Source organism: Salmo salar, chromosome ssa01 (assembly GCF_905237065.1).
Source record: "Salmo salar chromosome ssa01, Ssal_v3.1, whole genome shotgun sequence".
NCBI lineage: Eukaryota > Metazoa > Chordata > Actinopteri > Salmoniformes > Salmonidae > Salmo > Salmo salar.
In genome coordinates this window covers 30,606,679-30,619,764 of record NC_059442.1, presented here as the reverse complement: position 1 = coordinate 30,619,764, position 13,086 = coordinate 30,606,679, and the positions used below count along the sequence as shown (strand labels likewise).

At 41.0% G+C, this 13,086-nt stretch overlaps 1 protein-coding gene across 2 annotated transcripts in view; it reads left to right on the top strand.

Annotated features, from left to right (window-relative positions):
• The first annotated feature begins 694 nt into the window (after positions 1-694).
• LOC100846972 (estrogen receptor beta 2) overlaps positions 695-13,086 on the top strand; it is a 32,418-nt gene continuing 20,026 nt past the window's right edge. The window contains exon 1 of one of the 2 annotated variants that reach the window (XM_014171749.2): positions 695-997. The gene's annotated coding sequence lies outside the window, so the exon portion shown is untranslated. The remainder of the gene's footprint in view (positions 998-13,086) is intronic. The other variant, XM_014172068.2, reaches the window with a different exon arrangement.

The following is a 13,086-nucleotide window of genomic DNA, read 5'->3' as shown; positions in this document are numbered from 1 at the left end:
TTTCCCCGTACTGGTCCCCCGTGGGAATCGAACCCACAACCCTGGCGTTGCAAACACCATACCAACTGAGCCACACGGGACCATACTTATCAGAAATGTCCAGATCAACTAGCCCATGTCAGCTAACGTTTTTTTATTTAGTATTTTTAGCCCATAGATATTGTAGTAATTTTTTTGTTACTCAAATATCACATGAATACACATTAGATATGCCAAAATGTATAGAATTGCAGGAAATCAGCTTTCAACCTGCAAAATTCTCTGCACCAACAAGAAGGGTGTGAACAGTTTGTGTCCTGAACAGTGCTTGGGCCCAGTGTGAACAAGTTTGGGAACCCTTGTACTACCATAACTGGTTCAAAGGAACTTAAATATGTTGTCTTGCCCATTCACCCCGAATAGCATACATTGTCTCAAGGCTTAAAAATCCTTCTTTAACCCGTCCCCTCCCCTTCATCAACACTGATTGAAGTGGATTTAACAAGTGACATCAATAAGGGATCACAGTTTTCATATGAATTCACCTGGTCAGTCTATGTCATGGAAAGAACAGGTGTTTCTAATGTTTTGTACACTCCAAGTACTGTAGCTACACGGCTCTGAGAGCACCATCCACGTGGAATGCACAGCCCGAACGCACTCCTACAGTACCTCCCCACAATTCCCACCCAAGGCTTCTCTGTCACGCGTTCTCAATTCATTTAGATGTGTTGACAGTTGGTGAAATTTGTTTGAGCTGCGCTATGAAAGTCAACGGTCCAATATTCTAGAACACTGCTGCGCGCACGCGTACATGTTTTGGACAATAATAAACTTAGGCTGCGTCGCCGTTTCTTTTTCTGTTTTCTCTAGTTGTGCGAGTGTGCTCTACAGTAACTCCACGGAAGCGCTGCAACCCTAGGCAGCTGGCACTTGGCTCAATTCACCGACTGGGAAAGAGGTCCCTGTCCACTGATGACAGACAGGCTTGGCAGCAGACCAAACTACAAAGTGGCAGGTTGGTTTGATCAAACTATTGTTTGTATCCTATTGGCGTCTTTCAAATTGAGAAACAAAGTGAAAGTAAAAAGCTGAACATGATTGTTTATAAGTGACAGCTAGATTTTGTTGAAAATGTTACTCACATAATTGTCATAGGCCTATACGAAATTACTAGCTAGCCTTTTACACTTTAATAGCGTCACTGTGTTAAAGCTTTGTAAAAATGTTTTATGTGTGATTTGGTAGAGTATCCAAGGCTATATTATTTCAAATTTATAACTCGTATTGTGCTCTGTGGATATCCTTAGGCTACTGTCAGTAAATCGATGAGACATTTCGTTTAGGCTACAGTTGTGATTTATATTAACAGTAGTTTAAGATTGTATATAATATAGATTTGGTGACAAACATATAACAGATCTGGACTCATCAAGTTTAATTACAAGCATTATTATGCTATATGCTTGGCACACATTATTATCTTTTACTGGAAATATCGGTAGCCTATATACTGTTGGCTACACAGTGACACAGTAGCCTAGGCATTATTGCATACCCTTTTATAATGTAATGAATGTATTATTACTGCTATAGTTGACCATTACAAACATTCCAGTTCTATAATTTTGAAACACTTTAAATAGCAAATCGATTTCGACTTCCATAAAAAGAAACACATGAGCAATTTGAGAAACAACAAGAGACATGTAAACTTAGCAAAGGCTTTAAAGAGGCATGCAATCTAGGACAATCAGAGGTTGAGAAGTGATATTTGGACAGTTGGGTTTGTCTGTGGGAGATAACATAGGTTGATAATATACCAGTAACATAAGGTGATAAGAGACTCATGCCCTTATTATGGCTGCCTGCCTGCTCCCTCCTCATTTAGAAAAGAACCCTGTCCAGATTGTGTGAAATAGACGATGAATGGATAGACGGGTTGTATGCTTTGGTTGATTACCAGCAGAAGATCGCATTTAAATGTACAGATAGATTTGGATTTGGTATGGTTGTAAAAAAAAATATATATATATATATATAGCAAAAACATGTTAAATATTACCCCTCAAAAACATTTTGGATTTGGTATGGATTTGAGATACACAGGGGCAGAACAATTGTTCCCTCACTAACAAGCAATCATAAGATAATATTAGGCAAGTATTAGCCTATTTAACCCTGGCTTGCATGCATCACATCACACCTATGACCAAAATGACAGCAAGTGCCTTTTTGTTGCTAGTGTTATCTTATTTACACTGTTTTAAAACATATTTTTATGCACCCAAATGATATTTCCAATTCTCATCATCACATAAACAAAAATGGTCATATCAAAAATCAAACATGATTTACATTTGGCAATCTCCTCTGATAGCCTTGACACTGCTCACAGTGTAATAATAATCTTACTGTTATGTGGGTTACTCTCCTTTCTACTTACAAATAACTTGACTGTGGGGGAGCTATGTGTGGGGGATGTCCTGTCATGTACAAAAATAATAACCCAACTGTGCATCCCCTTCCGTCCTCCTGCATTTCAACCACTTGAAACACATTCCGTTGGCAAGCACCTAAAACACACCAAGGTCACGGTTTCAAAAGACTGTCTTAGTTTGTACATTATCCAAAAACTAATACACCATGTTACTAAAACATGCCTCCATGCAGTAATCAAACGCAGCCCTCACTGCCGACACACACTGGCACACAGCTACACACTCAGTCACTGGCAGTCATGCACATAAGGGCTGCTGTAGGAGTGTGTGCGCTGCGCAACCAGCTTTAGGCGGCAGGTTTCAACTTAAACCTCACACACTACTACAACATGCCCATCGGGGATAGTACTGTACATGCCAATGTGTTTACAACAAACCTCTTTAGTCGTGGTATTACATTATATGGTCGTCCATAACAGCTTGTCCTCCACTGCACATGCTATCTCCTTTTCCATTCAGCTGTAAGCACAGTGGCTAGGAAGAACTCCCTAGAAGGCAGGAACCTAGGAAGAAACCTAGAGAGGAACCAGGTACTGAGGGATAAATTATTACAGGGCAATTTGAGGGAGGACACCAATAAACCATGTAGAAACCATCATTCAGAAGGGTTTTACCATGTACAAACCAGGTCTGTGTGGTTGATGTTTGAGTGGTGAGGCATAGCTGGTGTTATTTGGAGCTGGGTGGTTAAGCGGTGAGTAGTTGAGCTAGCTGCTACAGCACAGAGGTACAGTACAGTGGGGAAGGCTCTGGTGCCAGCCAGGTGTAGGAGCTCCAGTGACAGGTGACAGGTAAATTACCTCCAAGCTCTAGGTGCCATAATCAGCCTGTCTGCTCCAATCAACTGCACTCTGCTCTGTTCCACTCTCACAAGAGTTTTTACTCTACCAAAAGCAGCCCCTCAACTCCTCCTCCCGTGTAATCTGCTTACAAGGCTCGTTTTCTCTCCCTCCTTCAAATTGAGACAAGCCTTTTCTTGAGCGCTTACTTGTCAGTATTGAGGGAGAGCGAATGGAGGCTAAATGGGGCTGCTGTAGCTCTTTGTGTGGAGGTATGTGTCCCTGGCTCTTTGCCTCCGTCTGAGAGGGAACGACGTGGGAGCATGGCTGACTTAATCATTCTGCTTTAATCACTCTCTCAATCACTCTCTCCTCCACATTGTCTGACCAACATAGTCTGGAAATGTTCTAGAATGCAATCTTCTTAATGGGTTCTTAATTTTTTTTCCCGAATTCACAATGCTTTTTCATTACGATTGACATTAGTCCAACTGGTACAGTATTCTAAAGGCACTAACACTGAGGAAATGAGTGAATCATTGCTGACCTTTGTTCTCAGTGAATAATGGCAAAGGGCTCCTGAACCGCGCTTTGATCTTAATTCTATCGAAACTGGTGGTGGGGGGAGTGTGCAATGAAAATATTCATTTTCGAAAGTTCAATCTCTCATTAGCAGCTAGAGAGAGAGCCCTGTACAGCTGAATATCCTGTGCACAAGGAAAATGTGTGCAAGTGAAATAGATGTGCAGTACTATCATTGAACAGTACCATTGTTTACAGGATAGGGGAGACCAGGGGTTGGTTGTCTCACAGGTTGGTTGTCATAGTGTTTATTACTCAAAATCCAGGGGGGCTAACTAGCATCTTAATTAGCATTGGGGTTGGGGGGGCTGTCATATTGATGTTGGGGTTGCCTGTCACAATCTGACAATTATCCTCATTGTTACAATGTATCCAGAAAGCTAAATGTATTTTCCGGATGTTGAAAAGATGTCTATGTTTCACAAGTTTGGACAGCACAGCACAGTACAGTCCAGTAGTTAAATTTAGCAGAGTACAGATCCGCACACAGGGCCAGCTTAATGAAGGGGCTTACAGGGGCCCAAGAGCGAAAAACCACAGGAGCCCACTCTCAATGTTCAAAATACACGAGAGAGCATCATTTGGCCACACAGGATCAATACTTTCTAGAAAATAAAAGTGGATTGAGGTTTATCACACGCACGTACAGGTAACTGCCAACCTAAAGGAAACACCAACATAAAGTGTCCTGATAGGGCATTGGGCCACCGCGAGCTGCCAGAACAGCTTCAATGCGCCTTGGAATAGATTCTACAAGTAGACCGCAACCATGCCAGGAAAATGCACCCCACACCATAATATATACTTTGTATTATCATTTACTCAAGTGTTTCCTTTATTTTGGCAGTTAACGGTATGCCTACAGTTGGCAGGGGCGCTTGTGTTGTGTTTATTTTACATTTTTTAATTTTAGGTAGGCCAGTTGAGAACAAGTTCTCATTTACAACTGCGACCTGGCCAAGATAGAGCAAAGCAGTGCGACACAAACAACACAGAGTTACACATGGGATAAACAAACGTACAGTCAAGAACACAATAGAAAAGTCTATATACGTACAGTGTGTGCAAATGTAGTAAGATTAGGGAGGTAAGGCAATAAATAGGCCATAGTGGCAAAATAATTACAATTTAGCAATTAAACACTGGAGTGATAGATGTGCAGAAGATGAATGTGCAAGTAGAGATACTGGGGTGCAAAGGAGCAAAATAAATAACAACATGGTGATGAGGTAGTTGGGTGGGCTATTTACAGATGGGCTATGTACAGGTACAATGATCGGTAAGCAGCTCTTACAGCTGATGCTTAAAGTTAGTGAGGGAGATATAAGTCTCCAGCTTCAGTGATTTTTGCAATTTGTTCCAGTCATTGGCAGCCGAGAACTGGAAGGAAAGGCGGCCAAAGTAGGAGTTGGCTTTGGGGGTGACCAGTGAAATATACCTGCTGGAATGTGTGCTACGGGTGGGTGCTGCAATGGTGACCAGTGAGCTGAGATAAGGCGGGGCTTTACCTAGCAAAGACTTATAGATGACCTGGGGCCAGTGGGTTTGGCAACGAATATGAAGCGAGGGCCAGTCAATGAGAGCATACAGGTCACAGTGGTGGGTAGTATATGGGGCTTTGGTGACAAAACGGATGGCACTGTGATAGACTACATCCAATTTGCTGAGTAGAGTGTTGGAGGCTATTTTGTAAATGACATCGCCGAAGTCAAGGATCGGTAGGATAGTCAGTTTTACGAGGGTATGTTTGGCAGCATGAAGGATGCTTTGTTGCGAAATAGGAAGCCGATTGTAGATTTAATTTTGGATTGGAGATGCTTAATGTGAGTCTGGAAGGAGAGTTTACAGTCTAACCAGACACCTAGGTATTTGTAGTTGTCCACATATTCTACATCAGAACCGTCCAGAGTAGTGATACTAGACGGGCGGGTGGGTGCGGGCAGCGATCGGTTGAAGAGCATGCATTTAGTTTTGCTTGCGTTTAAGAGCAGTTGGAGGCCACGGAAGGAGTGTTGTATGGCATTGAAGCTCATCTGGAGGTTTGTTAACACAGTGTCCAAAGATGGGCCACAAATGTTCTATAGGATTGAGGTCAGGGCTTTGTGATGGCCACTACAATACCTTGACTTTGTTGTTCTCAAGCCATTTTGCCACAACTTTGGAAGTATGCTTGGGGTCATTGTCCATTTGGAAGACCCATTTGCATCCAAGTTTTAACTTCCTGACTGATGTCTTGAGATGTTGCTTCAATATATCCACATCATTTTCCTCCCTCATGATGCCATCTATTTTGTGAAGTGCACCAGTCCCTCCTGCAGCAAAGCACCCCCACAACATGATGCTGCCACCCCCGTGCTTCACGGTTGGGATGGTGTTCTTCAGATGCAAGAGTCCCTTTTTTTCCTCCAAACATATTGATGGTCATTATGGCCAAACAGTTCTATTTTTGTTTCATCAGACCAGAGGACAAAAAGTACCATCTGTGTCCCCATGTACAGTTGCAAACCGTAGTCTGGCTTTTTTATGCCGGTTTTGGAGCAGTGGCTTCTTCCTTGCTGAGCGGCCTTTCAGGTTATGTCGATATAGGACTCGTTTTACTGTGGATATAGATACTTTTGTACCCGTTTCCTCCAGCATCTTCACAAGGTCCTTTGCTGTTGTTCTGGGATTGATTTGCACTTTTTGCACCAAAGTACGTTCATCTCTAGGAGACGCGTCTCCTTCCTGAGGTGTATGACGGCTGCGTGGTCCCATGGTGTTTATAGTTGCGTACTATTGTTTGTACAGATGAACGTGGCACCTTCAGGCAATTGGAAATTGCTCCCAAGGATGAACCAGACTTGTGAGGGTCCACAATTTCTTTTCTGAGTTCTTGTCTGATTTCTTTTGATTTTCCCATGATGTCAAGCAAAGAGGCACTGAGTTTGAATGTAGGCCTTGAAATACATCCACAGGTGCACCTCCAATTGACTCAAATGATGTCAATTAGCCTATCAGAAGCTTCTAAAGCCATGACATAATTTCTGGAATTTTCAAGGTGTTTATAGGCACAGTCAACTTATGTAAACTTCTGACCAACTAGAATTGTGATACAGTGAATTATAAGTGAAATAATCTCTCTGTAAACAATTGTTGGAACAATTACTTGTGTCATGCACAAAGTAGATGACCTGACCAACTTGCCAAAACTATAGTTTATTAACAAGAAATTTGTGGAGTGGTTGAAAAATGAGTTTTAATGACTCCAACCTAAGTGTATGTAAACTTCAGACTTCAACTGTATAAACCATAGAAGTGTTTTGGAACCTATTACCTTGGCAATTTGGGCACACTAGAGATGGCTGCCAGTCCTGATTCGAATTGGAACTGCCATCTATGGATTATTTTTCTATGGTTGGTTGCTATCAGTTAGTCTTTTGTAAATTTCAAAATACAATTGCAAGAAAAACACAGTTTGGAAAGCAAATGCCTACTGCTGAAAAGAGAAGACTAATCTGTCTGTAGAACCAATAGATTTGATTGTTTCTTAACAACTCCCTATTTTGAGCAAACAGCATAGTCCCGGGGCCTATGATTTGTGACAGTGCAGGACAGTACAGTTTAATTCAGTAGTGTACAGTAGAGTCTAGTAGAGTTAAATTCAGCAGAGTACAGCACAGTGCAGGACAGTACAGTTTAATTCAGTGCTGTTGTCACGTCCTGACCAGTAAAAGGGGTTGTTTGTTATTGTAGTTTGGTCAGGGCGTGGCAGGGGGTGTTTGTTTAGTGTGTTTCGTTTTTTGGGGGGTATGTTCTATGTTAGTCTATTTCTATGTCTGTGTCTATTTATTCTATTTCTATGCTTAGTTTATTGGGTTGACCTTCAATTGGAGGCAGCTGTTCATCGTTGCCTCTAATTGAAGGTCCTATTTAATAGGGGTGTTTTTTCATTGGGATTTGTGGGTAGTTGTTCCGTGTGTAGCTGTGTGCCTTACAGGACCATTTTTCGTCGTTGTTTTTGATTAAGTGTTTATTTTGGTTTTCTTCTAAATAAAGAAGATGAGTATTCACATTCCTGCTGCGTTTTGGTCCCATCCTTACGACGTACGTGACAGCTGTACAGTAGAGCAAAGTAGAGTACAGTACAGTTGAGTCTAATTCAGTAGAGTAGAGCAGGGGTTTTCCAACCTTTTAATGTTAAATTAATTCTCACAAAAGTAGTGCACTGAGCCTTTGGCAAATATTCTGAAACCCTGGGCGAAGTCCCCTTAAAAACAAATGTATACTTTTGCGAGCCGCCAATTAAGTTCTTGAGCGCCGCATGCAGCTTGCGAGCAGCGCCAATGACTACCAGTGGTGATCATTTTATATTATTAAAGCAAATTTCCTGCTATTTTACCCATTTTGCCATGAGGCTGAGAGAAAAAAATTACTGTTTTGAAGCAAATTGCCTGCTATTCTTAACATTTTGCTATGACTTATGTCCGGTTTGTATGCTTTCTGAGCAGGGCTGGTTCTAGCATTTTGGCCCCTAACTAAGTTTTGATTGTGGGCCTCCCCAACTGCAACCGGAAATAATAATAATAATAATAATAATAATAATTGGGTAAAGGGCCCCCTGGAGGTCAGGGCCCCGTGGCGTGCCCCTCAGTAATAAGGCCCTGACTACCACTGGTGTAGATTGAGACAGGAAAGTGCAAATGCTATTTGCATATTGATGGGAAAATATGATTGTTATTGGGGTTGGATAGGAAAGACATGAAGATGTATCAAGATTTTACAAAACATGTTCTGTAGGTATACTAAAACCAATATTTAATACTGAGATATAAATGGGTAAAACATGTTTTTTTTTTATTGTTGTTCCACGGAGTCCCTAGCGCCCCCCAGTTTGAAAACCACTGGAGTGGAGTACGGTATATTACAGTACAGTACAGATAACATCTTACATTGTCTATGACATTTCAGATTTACATATGAACATTTTTCACAAAGTAGTTTGGATGTAGTGAACTACTATTTCATAGTAACTTTAGTGAAGTAAATTATATTTTTTCTTACGGGTAGCTTTAGTGTAGAGAAGAAAAAAAATTGGTTTGAAGTAATTGGTAGCTTGGCAAACTATATTTTCAGAGGAGCTTCCCCAACACTGGGTATTAAGCACATTCATAACTGTTTTATAATACCTCAAATTAATGTCACTTTACTTAAGTTGTCTGTGCAATGGCATATGACATGGTTATGAACAAGCCACGAGAACTAGGGGTGCTGAGGGTGCTGCAGCACACACAAAAATCAGAATATATATATTTGAAAAAGTATGAAAATGTATGCACTCACTACATTTACTAAAATGTAAAAGGAATGAACAGACCATTTAGGTATTCACATAGAAATAAGTTGTGTTTGCAAAGTATTTCAAGAAACTGGAAATCATATCAAGCAAGTATTTTCATATTCCACAAGTATTATCAGATTAACTGTTTTGTACAGATAATTATCAGACTCAAGTTACAAATGCTGGTAAACACAAAATACATTACATTTAAATTTTTTCACAAAAGTAGAGCACTGGACCTTTACTAGTCCTGTATTGGCTGGCCAATATAGACGTGTGTAGCGTGGACATTTTCAATATGTTACAGTGCATTCGGAAAGTATTCTGACCCCTTGACTTTTTCCACATTTTGTTACATTAGTCTTTTTCTAAAATTGATTCATTAGTTTTTTTCCCTCATCAATCTACACACAATACCCCATGATGACAAAGCAAAAACTCTCAGTACTCAAGATAAGACCCAGATGCAGACACTTCGAATCAGAGTGGTTTATTCAGGGGCGAAAATCTGATATCAACTTAGGAGGGAACAATTACATGAAATTTTCTCAAGAGCAATTCCTGAGGGGGACACCAAAAGTAGTGCTGTAACACATAGCCTACATTGTAATATGGTAAATGTATATTGAGGAAACAAAGAAATAAGGTGTTTGCCGTATTCCTAACTACCGGTACCCAAAACTACACAACTAATCACAACAGCAATACCATTGCCTTTAACAAATCTTAGTTCAGTCACCAGTTTAAGTTGAGAGTCGGGGTATCCATGGCATTTTCCAATTATGTTCCTATTTTACAAGTCAAAAAAATTGAGAACCTTTCATAATGTTGCCAAACAAAGACTCAACAAACTTACCTGAGACTCGCTGTCTCTGCCAGTCTGTCCCTGCATATCTGTCCCCAACTCTGCTGTCTGTGTGCCATCTGTTGCCTGCTCTGCCTAATGACATCATTTTGAAACATTTCTATTAGAATTTCATTTCTTTCTTATGAACATTTTATCAACTAGTCTTTCAGATATTAGGCTACTAGGGTTCTTACTTTGAGTTTTGGTGTACTGAAAAATACTCTGATGTCCGTCTTTTATTTTTCTGCCATTTTTCTACCTGGCTGGCTGGCTGGCTGACTGGCTACACACACACACACAGTGTGTAGGTTATTTACAGTAGGAGATGGGCTTCTATCATCTTATCTTTTGTCATTCTATTTGGGCTTCGATCTAAAAGGTATCTAGCAAATGTGAAACGGATTAAAATGACAAGAGTTGACAGCTGTATGAGTTCACCATTTACACAACATATGCTGCAACCTTTTGTAATTTTAATAGTTTGTTTCATATTGGCTGGCTTCCAACAATAGCTGAATATGCAAAGCTAGCGAGCACCAATTCCGTTTCAGTGGTGTTTGCTATAATCTTTGCTACCCGGGTTAAATAAAGGTGAAATAAAATAAATAAATAAAAGTTCCCTTGCGACAATTTAGCTTTTGCAACGAGACCATTAAATATATTTAAGACAATGGTAGAAGAGAGTGTAGTTCTGTTCAGTTTGGACTTCAGTTTATCGTCATCTGCATGCTGATCTTGGAATAAATTGACGATAGCAAAGATTCCATCTTTGACGAGGCCACATAAATAGAATAATTACTAGCTAGCTTAATAGTTAATATTTGCCCGCTAGCTCTGCATATTCAGCTAGTGTGTGTGCGCGATTGACTGGATTAACCTCACGTCAGTTACGTTCATTGAGTGCCTTTCAGACAGTGGATACCACCCCTCTGTTACCTTGCCAACTAAGGAACTGGCAGTGGATCAAACCATTGTGAGGCAAAGGGTGGGGGGGGTCGCAATCTTTTGAAACTTAAAAACGCGCTATTAACCTGTTATGGCTAGGGGGCTGGATAAAAAACGTACCCGATTTAATCTGGTTACTACTCCTGCCCAGTAACTGGAAAATGCATATAAGTATTGGCTTTGGATAGAAAACACTCCAAAGTTTGTAAAACTGTTTGAATGGTGTCTGTGAGTATAACAGAACTCAAATGGCAGGTCAAAACCTGAGAGATTCCTTTACAGGAAGTGGCCTGTCTGACCATTTCTTGAACTTCTTTGCCATCTCTATCTTTTACAAAGGATCTCTGCTCTAACGTGACACTTCCTTCGTCTTCCATGGGCGCTCAGAGCCCGGGAAAAACCTGAATGTCGTCATCCCAGCCCCAGGCTGAAACACATTATCGCCTTTCTCAAGTGGCCGATCAAGGGACTGTGGGCTTAGGCACGTGCCCTGGCCGCCCCCGTCTTTGTGATTTTTCCTCTGTTTGCCGAAAAGGAGATTCCCGGTCGGAATATTATCGCTTTTTTACGAGATAAATTGCATAAAAATTGATTTTAAACAGCGGTTGACATGCTTCGAAGTACGGTAATGGAATATTTAGAATTTTTTTGTCACGAATTGCGCCATGCGCACGACCCTGATTTACCATTTCGGATAGTGTCTGGGACGCACGAACAAAACGCCGCTATTCGGATATAACGATGGATTATTTTGGACCAAACCAACATTTGTTATTGAAGTAGCAGTCCTGGGAGTGCATTCTGACGAAGACAACAAAAGGTAATCAAACTTTTATAATAGTAAATCTGATTTTGGTGAAGGCTAAACTTGCCGGGTGTCTAAATAGCTAGCCCGTGATGGCTGGGCTATGTACTTAGAATATTGCAAAATGTGCTTTCACCAAAAGCTATTTTAAAATCGGACATATCGAGTGCATAGAGGAGTTCTGTATCTATAATTCTTAAAATAATTGTTATGCTTTTTGTGAACGTTTATCGTGAGTAATTTAGTCAATTGTTAGCAAATTCCCCGGAAGTTTGCGGGGGGTATGCTAGTTCTGAACGTCACATGCTAATGTAAAAAGCTGTTTTTTGATATAAATATGAACTTGATTGAACAAAACATGCATGTATTGTATAACATAATGTCCTAGGTGTGTCATCTGATGAAGATCATCAAAGGTTAGTGCTGCATTTAGCTGTCTTCTGGGTTTTTGTGACATTATATGCTAGCTTGAAAAATGGGTGTCTGGTTATTTCTGGCTTGGTACTCTGCTGACATAATCTAATGTTTTGCTTTCGCTGTAAAGCCTTTTTGAAATCGGACAGTGTGGTTAGATTAACGAGAGTCTTGTCTTTAAAATGCTGTGAAATAGTTATATGTTTGAAAAATTGAAGTTTTTGTATTTTTGAGGAATTTGCAATTCGCGCCACGCCTATCATTGGATATTGGAGCAGGTGTTCCGCTAGCGGAACGTCTAGATGTAAGAGGTTAAGTGTCTATAATCAGCACAATTGCTTTCATTGCGTATTATTAATATTATTTAAATTACATAGTTATGTTTCAGTGATATATTGGGGGGGACAAATCATATTTTTCCCAGCATGGGGGGGTCGTGTCCCCCCGTCCCCCCCGGGATTTCCGCCCCTGGGTTTATTGACAAAACGGGGCAAGCAAACGACAGGTCAAGGGCAGGCAGAGGTCAGTAATCCAGGGCAGAGTCAGTAAGGTACAGTACGGCAGGCAGACTGGTCAAAACCGGGAAGAATTAGAAAACAGGGACTAGAGAAAACAGGAGTACGAGAAAAAACACGCTGGTAGGCTTGACGAGACAAGACGAAATGGCAACAGACAAACAGAAAACACTGGTATAAAAGAGGAGAAAGAGGAGACAGAGGGCTGTGAGACAGAGGTATCCTTGATACATGAAAAGTGGGATGTATACGGAGGGTGCGGGGCAACAGAAGATGAACAGCAGAGGGGCTAAGAATCTTTGAGATGGGGAAAGGGCCGATAAAACGGGGGGAAAGTTTGCAGGACTCCACCCGGAGGGGCAGATCCAGAGTGGACAGCCCAAGACGATAACGGGGAGCCGG